This window comes from Microcebus murinus, chromosome 15 (assembly GCF_040939455.1).
Source record: "Microcebus murinus isolate Inina chromosome 15, M.murinus_Inina_mat1.0, whole genome shotgun sequence".
Taxonomy (NCBI): domain Eukaryota; kingdom Metazoa; phylum Chordata; class Mammalia; order Primates; family Cheirogaleidae; genus Microcebus; species Microcebus murinus.
The window spans coordinates 38,630,635-38,656,411 of record NC_134118.1 but is presented as its reverse complement, the minus strand read 5'-3'; the positions used below and the strand labels follow the sequence as shown (position 1 = coordinate 38,656,411).

At 33.7% G+C, this 25,777-nt stretch overlaps 1 protein-coding gene and 1 pseudogene across 10 annotated transcripts in view; both read right to left on the bottom strand.

The window, feature by feature from the left end:
• Positions 1-25,777, bottom strand: part of LRBA (LPS responsive beige-like anchor protein) — a 635,991-nt gene that overhangs the window by 77,890 nt on the left and 532,324 nt on the right. The window lies entirely within an intron of this gene.
• On the bottom strand, positions 784-15,746 carry LOC105881823 (large ribosomal subunit protein eL42-like; annotated as a pseudogene).

The following is a 25,777-nucleotide window of genomic DNA, read 5'->3' as shown; positions in this document are numbered from 1 at the left end:
CTAAAAACTAGGGCAATTTTATTTTATGTGTCATCAAACAAAGAATTGTTGAATTTTCCTTATGGTTGACTACTTCTTTATGCACATTCAAAATGGTGAAGTTGGTTAAATTTAGATGCTTAGAGCTTTACGTCTTGACACTGCATCAGAATTTTAAGCAAAAATGCTGAATGGAAAGATACTGTATGCTCATATCATGCTACAAACACACATGCAGAAATAACCACAATGCCCTAATTCAGCCCTCCCCTTACATTGTCATAGGTCAATCCTTAACAGGTAGTAGTAATTCATGGAACTACTGGTAAAATCTTTTCTAGAAGTTGATAAACATGTTACCTCCATGAGTAAACTTTAAATAATTTTTAAAACTTAAACTAGTAATTTCATTAGTCACCTTCAAGCATTTCCTGCAATATACCAAAGCTTTAAAAAGGGACCCAAAAGAATAACTGTGATGAATATAAGAGAATTCCAAGAAGTTCTGAAATCATTTAAGTACAAAGTTAGTGTAGAACTTTAATATCCTTTTGATATCAGTGAATGACACTGCCTAACCAAAAGTATAGATTAATAAACAAATGCACTTGGGACTTGAAGGAAGAGGGAAGGACAAGCAGGAAGAAATTAAAGGAAAAAAATACATACAGAAGATAATTAAAAATGTAATTCAAAAACTTAAATCACAAACCTATATTATAGTTCTTTAAAATCCCTTTTTTATATATTAAGATTTTTAAAAATACTTTTTATATATATAAAATTCTTATTTAGATCCACATTTTTATTCCAAAAAATAAAAACAAATGCCAGTGGAATGCTAAGCATTTGAGATTTTTCAAAGCTTTCAGGACAGACAGTCCTCATTAAGACTCCAGTTAAATACGGTTTGCAGCTAGGGGATAGTAACATTCTTCCCATGCTGCTCTCAAACCTAACCAATCAATTGTTAGTACTCCCCTAGCAGGCTGGATACATCATTTACATCCAATGTGTGCTCTGAGTAAAATTTGTAAAAAAGAAAATCCACTAAAATGTCCAACACAATACAATAATATTCAACTCATCTGAGTTATTATAAAATAAATCAGTGACTAATGTCCAATTGTTAAGGATCAAATAAGACTATGAAAAGACTATCATATGATGCCTCACACAAATTGTCAATCCAATCCAGGGGGACTCATATTAGTCTTGACAAACTGTCTTGGGGCTGATATCTGTTTTTTTAATGAGATCTATTAGGCAGAGACTAAAACACTTGAGATATGCTAAAAAGAACAGTATACAGATGTCAAATGCAAACACTTATTAGTAACTTTCATTTATTTGGTCCACATGTAGAATATCAACAAATTAAAGCTTTACTGTTAAAAAAGATAATAGTAAATTATTCATAAATAACTGGTTTGTATAACCCTGTGTCAGATATAATTATAACATATATGAATATGTGTCTAACTGATCTCACTGAAAGAATGCAATCTATGTTATCCTAAAACTAATCCTTTGAAGAAATAGATTATTTACTTATAAAATGTTGCATAAAATTATCCTTGTTTTCTATCATAGAGTCAAATAATATAACATATTGAATCAGTTTGCTTTTTCTAAAAACTCTAAGCTATTTGAGAATAAAAATTCTAAAATCAAAGGCATTATTCATGTATTTAGTTAACCTATGCATGCTTTAGTGATACGCTAGCAATTTCCTTTTATTTTAAATCAAATTTTTGCTAATGTAAAAAAATCAAGAAACCAATTTCAATTAACAAAAGAAATTATTAGACAATTGTTTACCTCAAGGCCAAGAAACCTTATTTATTATATGTGTTTCTCATATTTGTCATTCCCAGATTAATGCTAATATTTATTTACTTATTTACTTTTGAACATAACCTCATGATTTTATTATCTTTATAATAAAACAAAAGATGACACTTAGAACTGGATCACTTGGCCCTTTCTCTTCTTATCTCCTCCCAGTTCAAAATGCATGTGTCTCTTAGTAGCCAGCATTCTCTTAGATCTGCAGTTGGCCTCCACAGTCAAGCCTCAGCACCATCTTCTTTGTAGTTTTAGCCCTTTTCTGGAAAATCCACTTAGTCTGCCCACCATAGCCACTCTGATTCCTGTCATAACTCGACTTTTCCTGGGAATACAGAGTACCCTCGCCCTTCTCATTCTGTGTCACTTTGTGGGGTTGATGTGTGCCACACTTCTTACAGAAAGTCTGGCAGGTTTTAGGAATGTTCACCATGTTTATGGGAGCCCTATGAGCAATTAAAGCTAACATTTATTTATTATTTTGCTAAATGTTCTCATCCTGCTCATCCATTAAAAAAAGCAACTAAATAAAAACTAGTGATATCTATGAGAGAAATGATTTTTACAAAAAATCAAATAAGAAGATCGAATATTATTTACAAACTTTTAAGTACAGAAATAATCATATGACCAGAAGGAAATAGGCGTAGGCAGCCCTGATACACATTTCATATACCTGTATCACTACTAAAAGGCCTAATTCAGTTCCAAGATACAAAATGCTATAGCTGTAAGTTTCAAATAAGAAAATAAAAATCACTGATTAACCCCCCTTACTTGATATACATTTAGTTATAAGATGTCTTTAATCATATTTATAATGAAAAAATAATTAGTTTTATAAATTTTTACCTATACTTAGAATTAAAAGTCTTAATTCATTTAAACATAGCTAGTAATACGTTTTAAAGGAGCTGATGTTTGGATTGCCCAAAAGGTAATACAAAATTATAAACTTGGAATTTTAAGTATTTTTCGTTTTAAATACATGTAATACAGCCTTCTTCCTATACGCACACACACAAACACACACACAAAGATTTAAAGTGAACTGGTCTGTTATGTTTGCATGTGCTGGATTTCAAACACTAGTGGTAATGTTTCCTTAACATTGATATATGACCTTTGTAATTTACATTGAAGAAAGCTGTTTTTTTCAGCCTAATTAGAACTGTTTCAAATTTTCCTGTTAAATATATGATATAAAGTCCTTTCAACTTTTTTATTCTAGAGTTTCTTTCCATGTCAACTTTGTTCCAATCAAAATATGCTTTGAATTAAATGATTTTGATTGAATATGTGGATCACATTTCACTTCTAAGATTTAAAGTCCAAAAAGGAAAAGTTTAGCCTGTTCAAACAAAGCAAGAGCAGCCACTTTGCGGAAAGCTATTCACATTTAAGAAGACTGACAAATTGTTTGTGTGCACCATTAGGTCTAGTTTCTACAATAGTTGCCAGATTTCCTGTCCCCCTAATAAGATACATTAACTCCTTAAATGCTGGCTCTGAATTTGTAGTGAACCTGAGTAACTTTAGCAAATTTTTAATTTACCTATAGGTACATTTCCTTCTTTGAAATAAATCTAAAAGAAAAAAAATTTGCTGTTAGCTATGTTGTATCAGAATTTTCAAACAACAAAGGTCACTGAAAAATCAATCAACATTTTTCCATATTGGACAGATATAAATTCAGAACGCAAGTATGTTTTCCAAATAGGACTTACTAGAAGTGACAAATTTACATCAATTCTCATTTTAAAGAAAATGCATTAATTTAACCTATTTAAGGATTATTTCTTCAGGTAAAACACAACAGTGGAAATATTGAAATAGTTAATGTACTATAATCTATTAACATGAGTTTCACTTTCCCCCATAATGATTACATATACATCACAATGCTTTGGAAATTTACCATAATATATGACAAAAATGAGAAACAAGTTTTATATTACTTTAAAAAAGTTTAATTTGGGGAGCTTAAAAATATGTGTGAAGCTGTGTCATTAGTTCGATAAATCATGAAGCCAAAGAGGGAAAAAAATGGAGGATTGAAGATGTAGAAAATTGAAGATTGTGGAATGCTAAGAATAAAAGTTATATCTTACAATTTTAAAAAATGAAATTTAGTCAATAACATATTAGGTTCAGCCTGAAAAGCAAATAGAGAAATCACTAAAAGGGGTTCTGTACTTATAAACTGCCCTTGAACTGCTGGACAGAAGAGAGATTTTGGAGCTGGTAGTACAGTTCATTCTACATTTATATCATTACTAAAGAAAAGTGTGAGTTAGTATCGTATTTGATATAACCATCAAGCACTCGTGCATCTTTTGGCAGGAGAATCATTCTGTCTACGATTGTTATTGTGTAGTTTTAAATGGACTAGTCAACCAGCTGTTATATATTTTACACACTGAAGGCCATGTTTCCTTTGAAATTCATAGTTTTAATCTCAACTGAAGTCTGTATTGCTGTGTGCCAAGATCAAAAGGATTAGGCAAACTTGTACAATTACCCTCCTTTTCAGAGAGATGATTTTTTTTAATGTTTAAAGTACTCCTATATGCTGACATTTCATCCAACTATTTTCTTTAGAACTACAGAACATTAAAACATTTAATTAACATTTCAACCTTTGGTCACTCTTAATCTAAAAATCTAGGAATTCATAATATACAGATACATTAAACTAGTTATAGTATAACACACATAGAGATATAGAGCTTTTAAAAAAGTTCTAGTTTAATAGGATAGGACTGGATAGGAAAACAACCATAACCATCTATTTATTTTATTTGTTTGCATTTTGTGGGCCTCTGGTTCAGAAAACAATTCGCAGAGCTTATAATGATGTATATGCAGCAAGATAAATTTAACAAAAGAGAAGAGAGGTAATGCAAAAGTAAGGATAAGAAAGAGATATCACGTAAAAATCATGCCATGAAATTCCATAGACTTGTTAGAGGTGAGCCATGTATTTGGTGCCAAGCTTTCTAGCAGGCAACATAAAGAAAGAAACACGAACAATTACGAGTCAAAAATGACTATAATGTAAAAACAAACCAGATGGCCTGGAAGAACACATTATTTCTATTCCTGAGATAAGAAATTCCTCCCTTGGCAATATGATGGAATCCAGGTATGTGACTCTCGGAGGACTGAGTTAAGCCTCGGATAGATTTAAAGTATAGAAAAATGGAGAGACTACGTAGTCCTCAGGCAATCCTGCATAAACATTATTTCTCTTAGGGAGGCTTTGAATGGTAGGTTCTAGATTACACTTCATGACAAGTACCTGGAATGCAGCCATTTTGTTTTTTCAGTTAAATGCAAAGCCAGCATACTTCAGTAACAGGTAAACTGAGTCATGGGACTAATAACCTTGCAAGAATATGAGTAGCATAAGGAGAAAAGATACAAGCCTATATAGAAGGTAGGCTCACCTTTATTTGGAAGGAGTTGTAGCCTACCTTAAGACAGGTCCAAAATTCTCCTAAGAAAGTAATTTGGGATAAACTTTCCTACACAGATAAATATGTAACAAAAGCTTCTAAATGTCAAACATGATGCCCTAATACTTATAGACATGAAACTGTTTGAAACAGGTGTACTAAATGCTCAATTATTTAAAAAATTAGTAAAGTATCTCTATAAAATTAATTTTGAGGATTGTAAACTGCTGTTAGGCTAAGATAACATAGTTATAAAAATATACACTTAAAACAAGCACCACATGTACTCACCAGCAAATTGGTATTAATGGATCAATACCTAAGTGGACATATAGGAATAACATTTATCGGGTGTCGGGCAGGTGGGAGGGGGGAGGAGGGGATGGGTATATACAAACACAATGAGTGAGATGTGCAACGTTTGGAGGATGGTCACGCTTGAAGCTCTGACTCGAGGGGGGAGGGAGGCATGGGCAATATATGTAACCTTAACTTTTGTACCCCCATAATATGCTGAAATAAAAAGAAGAAGAAGAAGAAGAAAATAGACTAAAAAAAAATATGCCTGAGCTTGCATACTCACTGGAGAACACAGTATCTCAGCTAAGTCACTTAACTTATTGAGCAGTTTCCTTGACCTTGAAAACTACATTTTATTGAAACATTGTGGTTTAATGGAAGTAATATGAACTTATCATGGGGATAGACCCAGCTCCAATCTCAGCTTAAACATATTAATATGTAAATTATTTTAATAAAAATAATAGTTATATAAATAAAAATATATACACTTAATTAAAATATTAATCTAAAATTCTCAATTACCTGCCCACATAGGTATAGAAAAACGAATAGGTTTCCTCTTCAATAGCCATTTGAAAATGTATTAATTGGCTGTATGAACTCTTGGAGGTTGTATTTTTTAGTTACAAAAGGACAGAAAATAAAATAAAATAAATTTAATCCCTTCCCATTTGCTTATCCACATAGATCTGATAAATACTAGCAGTCTCTTGCCTTTGAAGATGGTCAGATCAGAATGTCTACTTATTGCCAGATGTAGTTTAATCTCATGGGGACTCCAGACAAAAACAAAGAGCTGTCTGCATGGCACCATTATTCCCTGGACTGAATGTCATAAACTTATACTGGCAAATCAAAATCCTTGGCAAAATACAACATTTAGGATGTCATCACTTCCAAGAATATCCAATAAAGAAAAACTTAAAGAATATGAATGCAAAAGTTGCCGAATATAAAGCATTGATAAATTCAGCCAGAGAATCAAATTATTAATATATTTGTACTTACTTTGTATATACAAATTTATACACATACACCGCATAAGACTAAAAGTCTCTTTCATTCTGGAATTTTTGATTAATATTAGCAGCTCTCTCATCCATTCATTCAACAAACATTTATTGAGTGCTTACTACAGGTCTTATTCTGTGCTAGATTCTGGGGATACTGAGATGAGATGTCCCTTTGGAGGGAAGGGAGAGGGTCAGCTCTAAGTCTACTATTGCTATAATAGTCTAGGTAAGAGGTAGTGAGAGATTTAATCAAGAAAGTAGCATAGAGAGTGAAGAAGAAGGGACAGATCTCAGAATTTATTACTTACAGCAACTGATTACGAATGGGAGGGGTAAAGGAAAGGGAATTCAGTTTGACACCCAGATTTCCAGTTTGAACCTTAACCATGCAAGAGTAGAAACAGTTTACATGGTAGAAGATTAGTTAAGTTTTGAATTTAGGATTAATATTTTGGACTTTCTTTTATAGGCTTGAAATTAACCCTAAGCCTTTCTTTTGGATCAGGGCTGAGAATTAGAAGTTTGTATACTATTTAAGTATTAAAATATAACTAAAGTATGTTCATGCTCAACAGCGGGATGCACAAGCCAAAAAAATTCTGGGTAACAAAATGACCACCAAGACTTTACACCAGTTTTGTCCAACAGAAATATATGCAAGCCATACATGTAATTTAAAATTTTCTAGTAGCCACATTTTAAAAAGTGAAAAGAAACTGATAATATCAATTTTAATATATTATATTTAATAAAAAATATAAAAAATATCATTTCACTATAAAACCAACATAAAAATTATTTTGTATTAAATCTTAGAAATCTGGTCATCTTATACTTAACAAATGTAAAGCACATCTCAATTCAGATTAGCCACATTTCGAGTGATTGATAGCCATTTGTGATTAGTGGTTATAAACTGGACAGGAGAGCTTTATTTAATTCCAAATACTGAATCTGCATGCAGATTTTGATACAAGATAGAATGTAGGACTTAACAACATGTAACACTGTTTAAATATAGCTTATCCTACTGAAAATAAAGATAAACCTTGCAAAGCACAAAGTACTTGCCAGACTAAAATGACCTTCAATGCAGCTCTGAAGAATCATTACGATTCTCAGTGCCATGATGGATGGCTATACCTTAGGACATGACAGCAGAAATATAATATCTTGAAGTGTGAAATAGACATAATGTTCTACAATGTATATTCTTCAGCCACTTATAGATCTCTGAAGACATCTTTCTATACATCTCTGGCAGCCTTTTAAAGATGGCACTATGACTACCCTCCAAACAATAAAGGTAAAAGGCCTAATCTACCAACTGCAGTGTCATCCGTAAACTTTCTATCCTTAAAGGTCTATGGTTAGAATTCTTTCATATTGGCTGCTCATCTCTATCAGATATGTACTTTAAGAACTACCATGTAGCTATAGACTACAATTTAGTATAGGGGACGTAATCTTTGCTGAAAGTCAGATACGTGAAATCTGTAGACAGTGTGAATATATTTACAAACCCCATAAAAACCATGTTATTTTTGTAGCAGTTGAAAAAGTCTCTGTCCACTCCTAAAGATTTCTTGACATCTGTAATAACACTCTAGGATTCCCTAAATCACAGTAAGTTTTGGGTCTGATTCTTTCCGAATTATCAATGGAATAATGGCTAGTTAATAGGCAGCCACAAATACATAGGCAATATGAGATCAACAACAGAAACTTCTTGAAAGAATTAAGTACTCTGGTTATTTATGTTTCCTTAGCCACCCCTTCCCCATGCCCCCCATTCACTTCCTCACTAGTTTCTCCTCTTTCTGTTATAGGCACACCACTGAAAATGTTTTTGCCAAGATTACTGTCTGAATCCAATTGATGCTTGTCTTTCCTCACTTCATCTCTTTGCATTATGGTGTTTGTTTCTAATTCTCTCTTCTCCTAGCTTAATACACTCTTTTCAGGTTCTCTTTCTACATTTCTCATTTTCATTCTCACTTCCTTAATATAGGATTTTTTCCCTCTGTCCACCTCTTAAGTGTTCATTCTCATGATTTAGTCCCACGCCCTCTGCTTCTGGTATAATCCAGGCTTAGATGAGCCAGACTTCAGTTACTTCAACAGATAATTATTACCCTCTCCAGAGTTTCAAATCCAAAATGTTAATTGCCCATTAGATTACTTCTTTTGGTGTGTTTCAGGTAATTGATTTAAAACTGAATAAATAATTATTCCCCTCACACTTGCTCCCTTTCTTGCTTTTGTGGTTAGGGACTGGATCCTTAACCCAGTCAGCCAATTTAGAAACATAGTAATCATCTTGACTTCTCCTTTTTCCTCTCCCCCTAAAACCTTATCTAGTCAGACAATACGCCTCCTAATAGCTTCCAAATTCATTCTTTTTTTTCCTTCTACTGTGACTACCATTGGTTCCATGCTTCATTATTTCTTGGTTCAATTATTCTAACAGTATCCAAACTCTTTATCTCTAAAATTTCCCCTTCAATCCCCCCTCTATACTAATAATTATATAAAACCTGACTAAGTACTGTTCTCCTTAAAATTTTCAATGGTTCTTCTTTCCTTGAAGCAGATCTCTAACTGTAACATGCACCAAAATCACCTGGACAACACCTTAAAACACAGATTGCTGGGCTCCCACCTACAGGTTGTGTTTCAGTAGATTAGGGACAGAGTCCAAGAATTTTCCTTTATAATAAGATCTCAGATGGTACTGATGCTGTTGGTCCAGGAATCACCTTTTGAGCACCATTTCCACAAAGAAAAAAGTCCACACTACTTACAAGGCATTAAAGATTTTTCATATAATCTGCCTCCAGTCATATCTTCATATGCACCACTCACAGTTCTCACACAAATACTGCACTCTACCATTTGAATTAAATTTAATTCCTGTGTTGCACTATAACTTCAATATTTTTGTTCACACTGCTTCTTACAACTGTAATGCCCTTTCCATCTTCTTACTCACTTCCTGGAAAATCCCTACTCATTCTTATAAGCTAAGATCAAATGTGGATTCCTTGGTTAAGCCTTCCTCAACCTCACCAAGCAGAACAAGGAGTTTCCTCTTTTGGTCTCAGAAGTCATTATGTGCATATACATTATCTATATATTTGCCTTAAATGCTTTCATGGTGGCCTTGCTACTCCTGTATGATATATATCACAAAAATTATATTTATTATTTGTTATATTACCTTATATGTTACCACAGTTATATATGTATTTGTTTTTTATTTATTGTTCACCTCCCTCACAAAACACTAAATTCTAAGGGCAGGTACTATATATCATCTTTTTACTGCTGTATGACCATTATGTAGTAGATACTCACAAAATATTTGTTGAATGAATAAATGACTATATCATGTAATCTGTTTCTCTAATTAGTCACTGTCATGTCTGTCTCCTCCTCATAATGGCAGCCCCAAAGGGCAGGTGTCATAGTCTTCCAATTTTGTGATCACAGACCTAATTATCCAGTAGGCCTCTAACAAATGTCTGTTGAATGAATGAATGGCATTTAAGAAATTTCTTCTGATTTAGCACAATTCAATGTCAATAGCATTATATAAGAAGCATGAAATTAACATAGAAACTTTATCCTGTTGATACAGTGTTAGTTTGGCAGATTATAGAAAATATGAAGAATTTCTGATTACCGGACATTACAAATGAGATGTCTGCAATTTGTTAACCATACAATCAAATTTGAGGTAGGATGATTACAAGAAAAAAAAAATAGTGAGGTGGATATGTAAGTATCTATCATCTTTCAAGGCTTTGTCTTTTTTCAACAATGTCCAGAAGATGAATGCAAATGTTATCAATAATATACATGACAAAGGCTACAGAAAGTATATTGTACAAGGAGAACGCATCTAAAGATCAACTTGGGGGAAATGCACTGACCAACTAAACAACAACAAAATAGTAACAATAGCAGTAGCAGTAGCACTTAGCATTTAGTGAGTATTTATGATGTGCCCAGCTTTATGCTAAATGTTTTACATGGATTTTTAAATTTAATCCTCATAATAATCCTATGAGATAAACACTAAAAAAGAAGCTGTTTTACAAATAAAGCTAAGAATGCTTAACTAAATTGCCTGATGTCTCACAGCTAGTAAATGTCAGAGTTGGGATCTGAACTGTACTATGTATTCCTTAATAGATTTTAAAAGTAAAATTTTTTTAAAAAACAGCCTTCACATCAAGACAGAGAATACCAACATGTTAGCTGCTACATTCAAAGACTCTTGATAAAAGGGCAATTCAAGAAAAAACTATTTGAGGAATGGAATAATGAGTTCATTCTGCTAATTAATTCTGAACATCCATGAATGTTAACAACTTCTAAAACATGATTTCATGTATTTTAATTTCTATATTTTGTTTTGACATAGGAACTATTTGATTTTTTTAAACTAAACTACTGTGCAGAAAAAAACCCAGAAAATTTCTCTTATTTCCTACTGAAACATTTTCATTTAACTACCCAGCTGGATTTATATTTTTGTTAATTATTGGAAAATATTTTAAATACTTTCATGTACTAACACTGTTCAACATGATCTACTCAAGATACTGATTACACATTTTTTATTTTTTAAAATGTAGCATAAACATTTGCTTTTGTGATTCTAATATCTCTTAAATGTGCCACTTGAAAAATGCTTTTAAATTAAAATATCATAACTGATAAGAAACAATAATGTCAAAGGAATAAATCTGTTTTGAGATTTTTTTTTAGTAGCTTTTCAGACAACCCCTATGATAGCTGGTAAGATACACTGGAGTACTGTACAATCTGAGTTGGAATCACTACCTTTATTAGGTTAGGAGAATTGGATAAAGGACATAAATGTATTCATTCTGAGATCACCATTTTCCTCTTTTGTTGTTCGGAAATATAACTCTTCTTTGTAAGATGTCTACCGTTGCAGTTAAATTCAACTGAAAGGATGCAGTTATAAGGCCAGAATCTATCAAATATATTAGTAGCAATATAAGCATTTAAATTTTTCTTAAATATGTAGGTGAAAAGACAAACAGCATGGCAAGAGTTAATTGAAACATTGCTGTTTAAGAGCGGCTGCATTGAGGAGTGGGGGCTGGTGGATGGTGGGAGGAGGGAGCTAGGCAGAGAGATGCAGAGTTAATCAGGGAGCAAATCCAAAGCCAGGCATGGATAGGCCTCACTAATGAGCCTCAAGTACCCTGCAGTGGTTTTCAAACTTAACTGGCTTCAAACGATGCCACCCCATGACAGAATGCAGCTAGCCATAGAGGAGGGTGATTAGAATAAATGACTGGAGTAATTAACTCTGATGTGAAACCACCTGATTGGAAAAGAGAAGCCAAGAGCTATTTAGCTGATGGTTCTCCAGTAGAAAAAGGAAGCTTTCCCTTTCTCTTGTGTGGGTGTTCAGTTAGAACTCAACTCTTTCAAGTAGGTATTTGGTAGCACTAATGAAAAGCAGCTTTCATTCAAGGGCCTCTCAAGGGCCTTCCCATTCATTTTGAAAGGGGAAGAAAATAAAAGCTTCAAAGTAGAACTAATTTACTTTACTCCCCTACCTCTTAGTGAATTTTGCATCAGTGAAGTCTGCATTAGTATTTATGCTAACAATCTGCCTACAAATAATGTCATCAAATACTAAAAATTTTTATTTATGTAATAACCAAAATAATGAGGGCAATTAAAATATTTAATTTTTCCTATCTTTAAAATTATTTTACACAGAAAACCTTAAACTTATAATAATTAATTGTTGATCAGTTACAATAGTTCCTTTATTATAAGTGTCACTGGAACCATTCTTCCTATAGCAGGAGATTCTATGGTAAAGAAGAAGGGTATAAAGTATGAATGGGGTACATTTGTTTTTGAAGAGAAAACAAAGAAAAAATAAGGTTGAGGTAAGAAAACAAAGAGTACATATTCTTGCAAAAAGATAGCTTTCTTACAGTGCAAATTGAGCCAAAGAACCCACCACACTCTCTTGCCTGCTTAATTTTATAAAAAGAGGAATTACAAAGACTTGGGGGCATTACTACCTGCTGTTTTACAAGTAATCATCAATTCATTGGGCCAATGTTGTTCTGTACCTGCTGAGTTAATGTTCCTCGACACACCCCTCCCCCCAAAACAGGTTCACAAGCTGCCCAGTAACAACTATGGTGTAGTAGCACATGTAACTTAGCAAATGTTTATGCCTAAACTCGGATTTATTTGACAGCTTTACACCTTTGGGCATGATATAATTAAATGTTTTGACAGCTAAACAAAAACTGTATAAATTTAAAAGCTATTAGGAGCTCAGCAACCAGAATCAAAATGAAGTAATTTGCTTATACCCTAAGCTACTTTTAGCAATGCATTCCAATAAAAAGCACAAAGAGAGGGATAAATGTCTATCCAAATGTTTTAGCTAAATCTTTAAATATTCTTCTGAGGAATATTCTCCTTATGAATATAAATATCCTTATAAATATCGATAATGAATTTAACATCAACAAAGGCAACATAAACACATTTAAGATTGTCAATATAACCCCTAAATTCTATCTCTGGGTAGTTTCCAGAATTTTAGAAACTGCAATATTAAAAAGGCTCAGACTAAGAAATAGAATATTACTGGTTTTTTTTTTTAAAGGCCACCAATGTGCTATTTAAAAGGATTTAAAGCAACACAAGGAGAATGAGGGGTCCTTCAAACCCAGCTATTAATAACTTAGGAAGTTAATCCTCATTCTCCCGAGGTGCCAGGTTCCAGATTTTCACAGTGTGCCCCGCTGCTGTGGTACTGTGAGATACCAATTCTCACTTCATAATACCACTAAGTTCACAGCTTACCTTCAGAGAAACCTACTGTTTATTATCTGAGCTCCAGAAAATGTTCCCATCAGTAGTACTACTTAAACACATAGCTTTAAAAACTCTGATACCTCCAATAAAATGAAAAAATAAAAACTGCAAAGCAAAATTGTTCATTAAACCATAATTTTTTTAAAAGTGAAAGGCTGATATATCTTATACGGCATCACGTTATCATTCTGAATAGCATGTACACAGTATTGGCTCACAATCTAACAAAAGAGTTAAATTTAAACAATATCTAAGTTAGAACCATTACTGAAGCATTTAGACTCTATCAATATAGAAAAACACTTAAAATTTACTCTTCATTAAGTAAGGATCTTAGGAGATACTGTATCCTCACTAAAGGTAACAATGATCAGTTGTTTATTTAAAAAAACAAATCACTAAAATGTTTGAAAACCAGTCCACTTTTCATGTGGTGTTTATATTTCACTTAATCATGCTTCTTGGAAAGACAGCTCTAAGGGAAGAAAATACTGGGAACTAAATCCTGTTTAACTTGCTGATGTCAAGTAATTTTAAAAACATATTCTAAAAAGAGCTTCTCATGTACACATCTGAAAACACTGGTGCATTATCTAACTGTTCTCTTCCTCTCACTCATGTTAACAGGATAGATGTCTTTCTGTGGACCATATTTGGTTTCACTGGCACATAGCCTGAAAACAGATTAAATTTAAGTGTTCAAATATCTGATGGTGTATATCGACTGTGGGAATAAGAGACTGGAGACTCAGAAGCTGGTAGTTCCAATTTAGCTACTTTTTTTAAAAAAAAGAAAAAGAAAGAACCTTGAGTCAGGTCATTTAAACACTACTTATAAGGCTCAATATTCCTAGTAAATGTATAGATATTTGTAGACTTAGTGAATTTCAGACCTTAAGTATCACTGGGTATAAAATAAGAAATTGATATCATCAAATACATATTAATACAATAAAGTGGTCCTGTTCCTAAGAAATGTTATCTTGATGTCTTAATTATTTCATTATTGCTCTTCTCCATGAACAACATATTCTGAAAAACATTATCAAGTAATCAAATGTTATCAAACACATCTGACAAAAATGTACCTGCCAGACCTTCTGATTAGAAAGAAATAACCAGTGATACTGACCTGATATAATTTAGCTGAAAGCACATAAACCAGAATTTATTATTAGCTCAGGTTGCCTAATTATAGGTAAAGGTACCATGTTCAGAATATTTAGAAATTGCTGTGGCAGCTCTAGGGGTTCAATGACCTTTGGCTGAGATCCACTGAACATACAGAAATGTATCATGCCTAATAAAATATATAATGTTTTCGACCTAAGACCTTTATTTTATATACTGCTAAGAAATAAAAAAGCTACAACATAATAATAACAAAATGCCTTCTTATGCAGAATTTTAATTTTATACTGATTGAAAGAGCTATCAAACTTTTTTGAAACTGTCAAGAGAGCAAACAGACAACTCACAGAACGGGAGAAAATTTTTGCAAGCTACACATCCAATAAAGGGCTGATACTAGAATATACTTAGAACTCAGGAAAATCAAGAAAAACTCAAACAACCCTATCAAAAAATGGGCAAAGGACATGAAGAGAAACTTCTCAAAAGAAGACGGAATAATGGCCAACAAACGTATGAAAAAATGCTCAACATCTCTAATCATCAGGGAAATGCAAATCCAAACCACAATGAGATATCGCTTAACTCCAGTGAGAATGGCCTTTATCAAAAAGTCCCCAAACAATAAATGTTGGCATGAATGTGGAGAGATAGGAACACTCCTACACTGCTGGTGGGACTGCAAACTAGTTCAACTTCTGTGGAAAGCAATATGGAGATACCTTAAAGCAATACAAGTAGATCTACCATTTGATCCAGCAATTCCACAACTGGGCATTTACCCAAAAGATCAAAAGTCACTTTATGAAAAAGACACCTGCACTTGAATGTTTGTAGCAGCACAATTCACAATTGCAAAGCTTTGGAAACAACCCAAGTGCCCATCAATCATAAGTGGATTTATAAAATGTGGTATATGTATACCATGGAGTACTATTCAGCTTTAAGAAACAATGGTGATATAGCACCTCTTGTATTTTCCTGGATAGAGCTGGAACCTATTCTACTAAGTGAAGTATCTCAAGAATGGAAACACAAGCACCACATGTATTCACCAGCAAATTGGTATTAATGGATCACCACCTAAGTGGACATATAGGAATAACCTTTATTGGGTGTCGGGCAGGTGGGAGGGGGGAGGATGGGATGGGTATATACAAACACAATAAGTGAGATGTGCAACGTTTGGGGGATGGTCACGCTTGAGGCTCTGACTCAAGGGGGTGGGGGGCCATGGGCAATATACATAAACGTAACACTTGTACCCCCATAATACACTAAAATAATAAAAAGAAGAGTTATCAAACGTTTTAGACATAGATTTTATTAAGTATTGTACATATGTAAAAAAAAGAAAATATAAGTGAAATAAATTGGTTATTCGCAAAATGTTTTAAATTTCAACTCTTTGCAATCACTTTCTGACTTGGTGTTGATGCCTGGGTTTCTCCACACAATCAGTTGTCCTCCATGCCTTTAAGAGCATTAGTGAGGCAGCAGCCTTTTTTTAAAAAAAGAGTCCTCCAATATTAACTCTAAGATTTTCTTCCAAGTCCCATGCTACAAATTTTGATGCTGACATTTTCTTGATCTTTTTGACAGCCTTGTACTTGTCCCTTAGAACTGTCAGTGTTTTCCTCATGACTGCTCTACTTCTAGCCTCCTCTGATTTAACTATGATACCTCTATCTTAATACCTCCACTGTGATAACTATATCTTAAAACTTAACAAAATACATTAAAACATGATGTTTGGTGAAACAACACTGTTTAGTGGAAGGGAGCTTGGCAGTTTCTTATAAAACTAACATTCTCTTAATATATGATCTAGCAATTGCACTCCTATTTACCCAAAAGAGAGGAAGACTCATGTACACACAAAAACCTGCACATGAATGTTTAGAGAGTTTTATTCATAACTGCTAAAACTTGGATGCAACCACTATATCCTTCAATAGGTGAATGGATAAACAAACTGTGGCAAACCCATACAATAGAATATTATTCTACAATAAAAAGAAATTCATTATGAAGCCACATAAAGACATGGAAGAACCTTAAATGCATATTGCTAAATGAAAGAAGCCAATCCGAAAAGGCTATATATTGTACAACTCCAACTATGTGATATACTGAAAAAGGCAAAACTATGGAGACTATAAAAAGAACAGAGGTTGCTGGGGCGAAGCAGGAAAGAGTGAATAGGTGGAGCATGGTGGAGTTTTAGGGCAGCAAAATTATTCTGTATGGTGCTATAAAGGTACATGTGTGTTTATACATTTGTCAAAACCCACAGAATGTATAACACAAAAAGTGAACCTTAATGTAAGCTATAGACTTTAGTTAATAATTTATTAATATTTGCTCATCAATTATAATACCTTAAATGTACCACACTAAATGCCAGATGTTAATAATAGGGAGAATTGGGGGGAGGAATAGTGGAAGGTATACATGAGAACTCTCTGAATGTTCTGCTCAATTTTTCTGTAAGCCTAAAACTACTCTAAAAAATAAAGTTGATTAATTCTTTAAAAATGATGTTTATATATCTGTCTTCTCTTCTTTGTCCTCTTTGGATCCCATGCCTAAGAAAGTTATTGGTACATTTTATGCACTTCATTGCTACTCAATGAAATGAAAGGAGTGTGGACCCAAAAGAATCTCATACCCATTATTCCCACCAAGTATGCCATGGCATATAGAAAGAGAAGCATTCATTATACTAATTAATTTAATTAAACTCATAATTTTCATATCACTTATATAAGCATTCCAGTATGAATATAATCTATCTCCTTTTCACAGTAGGTTGAAAGTATGAGCTAACAAGCTACTAATTTATCTAATATTTACTATCTCTTATTATGTTCAGGGTATTCTGCTAGGCGCTGTGGGACAAAGATAAATGAAGCACTCTGTACCTGCCCTAGAGGAACTCCAGGCTAATGGAGACATAGCAGGAAAACAAATATGTCCAAAAGTGTATAGACAGTAGAGAGCTCAGAACATAAAGCAAGCTTAAGCAGTATTACATAAACTTTTATATAAATATACAGTTAATATTAAATGCTGTTTTCTATATTTGTTAAAGTGTGGTTTATATTAATTGACACTCAAGATATCATAAAGCTTAAAATTTAAAATGTTATCTATATTCTCATCCAAAAAATGTTTCATCAAATTATCCTTAAACAAATTATGAACTGTTTTTATAAAGTATATATCATTTTCTTTAATTATTTAAGCCTTTGGTTCATACTCCTATTCCCTATCATCATTTTTGATGGCTTCAGCATAATGGTTCTTCTCTTGAAGCCTGCCTTTTCTACTCACTTCAGCTATCTTTAAATATTTAATATACCTTTGATTTAATAATCCATGTGATTCAAATACAAATGTCCCCGAATAACCAACCATACATAACCTCTTATTCTGCCAGTTAATTTTTTTGTCAAACATGTTTTTTTATGTTCACTTCTTGTGACTTTAGTTCTTAAATTACAAAGATAATATGACAATAAAAACAGCCAGTAAATACTGGCTGTTTGAGCACTATGATAATTTCTATAAATTATATCAATTAATTCTCAAACAATCTTATGTCTCCAGTGTAGATGTACCAAATCACTATACCATATTTTCTCTCCATTTGACGAAGTATTAATGGAAAACTCTAACAGATCTGGAGTCCCGGCCTGGGTAAAATGGTTATAAAATCTTAGGTAATATTTAAGTTTTTAAAGCTTCAATGTACTCATCATTAAAATGTAAAAATAATATGTCTCTCATAAAATTATCTCAAGAATTAAATTATATGCTTGGTACAGAGTATGTTCTCATTAGATGTCAGTTCTTTTTTTGGTTCTCCTTCTGTGGTGGCCAGCGTCCAAGATGGGCACCTCCTGGCATTCATGTCCTTTCAAGTCCCCTCCTGCACTAAACACAGCTGACGTATGTAACCAACAGGATACTTCAGAAATGACAGAGTGGGACATTCCAAGACTAGTTATAAAAGATCCTGTGGCCTCCTCTCTTTTGGACCACGTGACCTAGGGAAAGCCAGCTGCCATATGGTGTGGATATTCCAGCAGCCCTATAGAGAAGTCCATGAGGAACTGAAGCCTTCCGCCAACTTGACAACAGTGTGAGTCATTTTAGCAGCAGAGCATCCAGCCTCAGTCATACCTTCAGATGGCTGTAGCCCCAGCAAACACCTTGACTACAATCTCATGAGAAAGCAAGTGAGCCAGAACTATCTAGCTAAGCTACTCCCAAATTTCTGACCCAAAAGGACTATGAGAAATAAAAAGTGTTCATTGTTGTTTTAGCTGCTAAATTTTTGAATAATTTATCACACAGCAACAGATAACTAATAGGCCTCCTGGTCCACTCTGCAACTTCTTCACCCCTTTACCCAGCTCCTTGAAATCTAGAAACTTGACAAGACCCTCCCTTTTAAATTCAAATTAAATTTTTATCCCTCTATGAGAATGAACTATGGTGGCAGAGACTGCTATTTGTTATCTAATATCTATTCTTATTTTCTTTAATAAAAATCTTACTTAGCTAGAGACACATTTCCCAGTCTCCACTATAACTTGATGAGGCCATATGCAAGTAATGTGTTCCACTTCTACATTGCTCATCTCAAAAAGAGCAGGCATGTTTCCTTTTCCCTTCTTAATGGGCTAGGAAGCAAAGCAAAGTAGACCCGTCTTGGACCCAGAGAGGGAAGTCACATGTTGCAACTGGCAGATTCATTCTCCAGGTTTAGAATCCATTTCTCTGTACTGTTATGTGACAGAAAAAACTGAGGAGACGCTAAATGATATTACAGGTTGAGCATCCCTAATCTGAAAATCTAAAATCCAAATGCTCCAAAATCTGAAACTTTTTGAGCACCACCATGATGCTCAAAGGAAATGCTAACTGGAGAATTTAGGAATTTAGATTTTTGGATTAGGGATGCTCAACCATAAGAATAATGCAAATATTCCAAAATCCAATGCCCCCAAATCCAAAATACTTCTGGTCTCAAGCATTTCAGATACCTGTATCATTAATATATCAAAAGTTTATGTCTTGAATATGTGAAAGAGAAATAATGACTCTAAAATACAGTGGCTTAAATATAATAGGCAACAGTTTAGGTTGAACCATAACTAATACATCCAGTATATTGGTCAGGGTCCTAAGAGGAAATAGAAGACGCTATTAGAAGGAAATCTGAACATAAATTAATAAAGGTTCTATTCACAAACAGTGTCAAGGGAACCAACAATCCATTTTGAGAAACCTGCATACTTGTAACAATGAGAGGGCATTACAACCCATAGGCCTGTAGGATTAAGAGAGGGAATTATTATTACTAGAGCACATTGAGTACTGAAGTTAAAAAAGGGAGGCTGCCTGGTTGTCACTGTAGCTTTTGCTGTCTCTGTAAAGGGCCTACTGTCCTGAAGCAGGGAAGGAGTAGGAGCAATAAATAATGTTACCTCTTTCTTCTCCTGCCTGTCCTAGTGGTCAGCCCTCCAGGGCATAAGAGAGGACAAAAGAGAGTGAGGGGTAATGACCTGGGGGTTGGGAGGGAAAATAACCAGCACATCTATTAATAAATTAAAAGTATATTATTCAACAATATAATGTCAGATAATCATTAGTGCTACAAAACAAGGTGGTGAGAGAGAGAGAGTAACTGAGAAGGCTACATTGAATAAAATGATCAGGGAAGGTTCTTCTGGGAAGGTGACATATGACTTATCCTTCAAGGATAAAAATCAGCTTGCCAAAGAAACAGTTCAAGAGAAGGTATTATAAATTGGCTGAACAGGTATAAAATTCTAGAGATCAGAAAGGCTCTGGCATGTTCAATATCTGAAAGGAAGTAGGACTAATCTGCTGAGACAGTTACCTCCAGTGCTAACCAACACCATAGTTCTGTCCTTGCCAGAGGAAAACACCTCTTTCTGTCCTGCTACTTCTGCAGCCTCATTTCCTGTCTCTAATCTTGCCTTCACTGTCCTACTCTGGGACGAATTCCATGAGTCTGTCTGCTGACTGAGCCCAGGACTTCACTTCACACAAATGTCTTGGTTGTCACCAGATTTTTGTTCCTAGCTCAACACCTGGCATATTTTTGGTCAACTTGGGTAATAGTAGAAAGATGAGAAATTCTGTTTTTCCAGGATGAGTTTGCAATGAGGGTTGTAAATCCACTTAAGAGGTAATACACTCTTTATTACCTGATTCTATAGATAGCTCTAATTTCAATAAAGTAACTACATTTATTGTACTTTGACCTGTTTAATTTTTGCTTATTTCATCTTCGTTGTTCCAAAAGATGAAAGTGAAGATGATCTAAAAGAATACATTTAAAAATTTTTTTATTTGATAAGAACACTTAACATATCTACCATCTTAACAAATTTTTAAGTATGTAATACAGAATTGTTAATTATAGGGACAGTGCTGTACATCAGATCTCTAGAATTCATTCATCTTTCATAATTTAGATTTTATAACCATTGATTTGCAATATACCATATCCCTGACCCCCACACCTGGCAATCTCTATTCTACTCTCTGATTCTGTGAACTTGACTGTTTTACATTCCTCATATAAGTGGATTCAAAGCAATATTGTTCTTCTGTGACTGGCTGATTTCACTGAGCATACTGTCCACCAGGTTCATCCATGTCATTGTATATTGCAGGATTTCCTTCTTTTTAAAGTCTGAATTATATTTCCTTGTATGTATATGCCACATTTTCTTCATCTATTCATCTGCTGATGGCTATTTAGGTTGTTTGAACATCTTGGCTATTGTGTATAACACTGCAATGAACACTGGAGTGCTAATATCGCCTCAGAATCCTGATTTCAATTCTTTTGGATAAATATCCAGAGGTGAGATTGCTAAATCATATGGTAGTTCTATTTTTAATTTTTTGAGGAATTTCTGTATTGTTGTTCATAGTAACTGTACAACTGTACATTCCTACCAATAGTGTACAAGGGTTCCAATTTCTCTACATCCTCACCAACACTGGTTGCCATCTGCATTTTTGATAACAGACAATCTAACAGGTGTGAGGTGGTATCTCATGGTTTTGATTTGCACTTTCCCTGATGATTAGTGATGTGGAGCATTTTTCAATTACCTATTGGCTATTTTTTTTTTTTTTTTGAGACAGTCTCACTTTATTGCCCAGGCTAGAGTGAGTGCTGCAGTGCCAGCCTAGCTCACAGCAACTTCAATCTCCTAGGCTCAAGCAATCCTACTGCCTGGGCCTCCAGAGTAGCTGGGACTAGAGGCATGCGCCACCATGCCCAGCTAACTTTCTGTACACATATTTTTAGTTGGTTAATTAATTTCTTTCTATTTTTAGTAGAGACGGGGTCTCGCTCTTGCTCAGGCTGGTTTCAAGCTCCTGACCTTGAAGGATCCCCCCACCCTCGGCCTCCCAGAGTGCTAGGATTACAGGCCTGAGCCACCCCACCTGGCCCCTATTGGCTATTTTTATGTCTTCTTTGGAGAAATGTCTACTCAAGCCTTTAGTCCATTTTTTAATTAGGTTTTGTTGGTATAGGGTTGTAGGAGTTCCTTACATATTTTGGAAATTAATCCCTGATCTGATATATTGTCCATAAATACTTTCTCTCATTCTTTCGGTTGTTGCCTTTTCACTCTGTTGATTATTTCCTTTGCTATCAGAAACTTTTTAGTTTGATGTAATCCCATTTGTCTATTTTTGATTTTATTGTCTGTGCTTCTGGTATCATATTCACAAAATCATTCCCAAGACCATTTTCAAGAAGCTTTCCTCTATATTTTCATCTAGAAATTTTACAGTTTTAGGTTTTATGTCTAAATCTTTAATCCATTTTGAGTTTTTTGTTTTGGTTTGTTTTGAAGACAGTGTTTTGCTTGCTCTATTGCCCAGGCTACAGTGCAACAGCGTCATTATGATTCACTGCAACCTCAAATGTCTGCACTCAATCAATCCTCCTGCCTCAGCTTACTGAATAGCTGGGACTACAGGTACATCGGACATATCAGAATATGTTTTTACTTCCTTTAATATATCTAATGAGATCATCAGATTTACTCTAAAATCACTAAACTAATAATTATTCTATCTACAACAAAGGATTATTTTAAAGTTCAAATCAGATATGTAAAAACTGCTTTGTATTCTATAAAGTACTAAAATATGTATTATAGAAAGGGTGGAAAGAAAAGAGTAATGAATTTGGAAATGTGATTTTTTAATTTTTGCTACTTATTAGTTGTATGACCTTGCCTATCACCCTTTCTTAATTTCTAGAAAACTTGGAATACTTTTTTCTAACAGACTCACAAGGACATTATGAGGCTCAAATGATTAACATGTGAAACTTACTTATAAAATGTTAATATTATACAAATTTAAGTTATAATTATTATGCATTCTTTGGTCATGATTTCAAATCATTATACCTTAAATAGTACTATTATTAATAACTTAGTTGGAATAAAATCTGTTTAGGAAGTGTACTTCTTTACTGGTTAAAGTTGCTGTTGAACACCATCACAGACTTTTAAGCGGACACAGTGCTAGTTTTAGCAAAAATGCTTTAAACACTTTAGAGTGAAGTATTTGTCCGAATATAGTCTAACAACATGCAAACAATGGTGTAAGTATATCAATTTATGCAATGTTTCATACGTGAAAACCTGGATTCATGATTAAGCATTTAGGGTAATGGTTATAGACTATACAGTATGCGGTAAACATGTCTACCAAGTAAATTAAAGAACTCTTGTACTATGCAGCACTTGAAACAAATTAGGACTTGATTTGAAGTCCTTAGAAACAGATTGTTTTATTATAATTTGGGAAATGGGAAAAGAAAAAGGTCGTATCATCCCTTAACTAAATGAACTTACTGCAAGTCTCTATAAGATCTCTAGCTTTCCATAAAACACATGCCCATTTCGGAGATCACAGGTCAGGTTTTATGATATAATACTTTGTAAATAACACAACTGATTAATCATGATTGTAAACCTATGCCTCATTTATAAGCACTTGGAATCTATCATATTTGTTTTCAATGTTTTTTCTACACCAATTTAAAAGTGCCTTATCCTTGTTGGTCTCCATATTCGTACAAGGTAGAACTTGTATTTGGTCACTTGACAATCACCTGAATTGAAAAATTATAAGTCCATACCTAGCTAAATTTCTCATATGTTGTTGTCATTATAAATAGCATTCAAAATTATGTCAATCAGAAGTAATAAGACATTTTACTATTAGGACCATCACTTACTTATGCTTGACTAGACAGCAATCCCTAAAATGTATACCATAACAGCTGCTGCTTTTCTAAGTTGGTCATAGTTAGTTACAGCTGCTATATCTTCTGTACCTGAGTAAGTCATCATTTTCCCAGATGAAAATACAAAGTACTTTTATTATTTTTTATATAAAGTGTTATCATTTCAAAGCTCTTAATTGTCCAAGGATGTAAATGGATGAAGACTTCCAAGTTAATTTTCTAAAAGGAAGTCCAGATACTAAAAACAACTTCAAGATGTGGAATGCTGGGGAACAATGCAGATGAGGTAACTTATATGTAACCATCAGAGACAGGGGACAGATTTTTAAACAAAGGTGTTAGGCTGCCTTACAGACAGATAAGAAAGCCAAACAGTTTTGTTAAACATAACTTTTAGCCACAATCCAAAGGTAAGTTTAATATTTATGTAATGTAGAAAAAACCTGCCATAACCACAATAATATTACAAATGTAACTAGCATGTACCTTAGCAATTACTCAAGGAATAGAAAAAAATGCTGGATTCAGAATATAAATCCACTAATTTCTTAGCCATTCTTATACTATTAATTATATACTAATAATAATTTCTTACATATTATCAATTTATCCATTTATAAAGATACTAATAAGCCACTACATTAAATATTGGATCAAAATTCATCATTAAATGCCTAAATACAAAAATTCCATCATTAGAAATATCATCAGAAGGTAAAAATTTAAATATCAAGTTTGTATTAGAAAAAAATGAAAGTTGTTGGTTGGTTAAAGTGAATAGAAGACAGCAATAATGAGCGTCAAGTTATAGGTCCAATTCATTAGAGTTCAGTTAGCTTCGCAGTGACAAGAGTACACTTCATGGTCAAAGACAGGTCCCTGATCTCAGCAAAAAGAGTTACATATCTGTGCTACTAACTGAAAAGGGAATTATGATGGAGATGTTTCAGAAAAACAAAAAACGATCATCGTTACTAGAAACAACTCGCAGCATATGTCCCGATGATAAATGAATAGTGCCATTTTCTTTGTGAATAACATGTTTAGTTGCACTAACTCCAGGAAGATATGTTGGACTTCTTGGCTTTGTTTTCTAACACTATCCACATAACACTAGATGTTATATTGCCAAAGTAGCATTCATAAAGTCAAATGAAAGCAAACCATGAAATACACATACAGGAAAACAACAACAAATAAACATTTTTTTAAGAGATGGGGGTCTCGCTATGTTGCCCAGGCTGGTCTTAAACTTCTGAGCTCATGTGATCCTCCTGCCTCAGCCTTCCAAGAAGCTGGGACTATAAGAGCCACCACGCATGGCTCAAATAAACAATTAATAATCACAACTACTCCACTTCTAAATGATGTAAGGTTAACACAAGTGTTAGAACAACAGGAATCATTCAACTCTATTCTGAATAATATTTACCAAGTACCTGTGAGCTAGCTAATCCTCAGCAGAGTTACAGTTTTTCTTTCCCCTGTATCATTTCTTTCTTCTTGAAATATGTACAAATTTAAAATATTCCAATTAAGGCAAGGGTTTTGAACCATATCTATCTCAGGGTCACCTAGTGGGTTTCTTAAAAAATAATTCCAGGGCCTATACCCCAAACCTCCAGAATCAATTTAAATAAGTATAATGTGGGATTCTGGGATTTGCATTTTTAATGAACTATTAAACACTAAAAAAATATTGTATTTTATATAGAATCCACACATTAGTTATATAAAAGGAAAATAAAACACCTTTTTATTATTTACTCTTCGTTTTTCTTAAGTACATTTTTATTTTATTTATTTATTTTTTGAGACAGTCT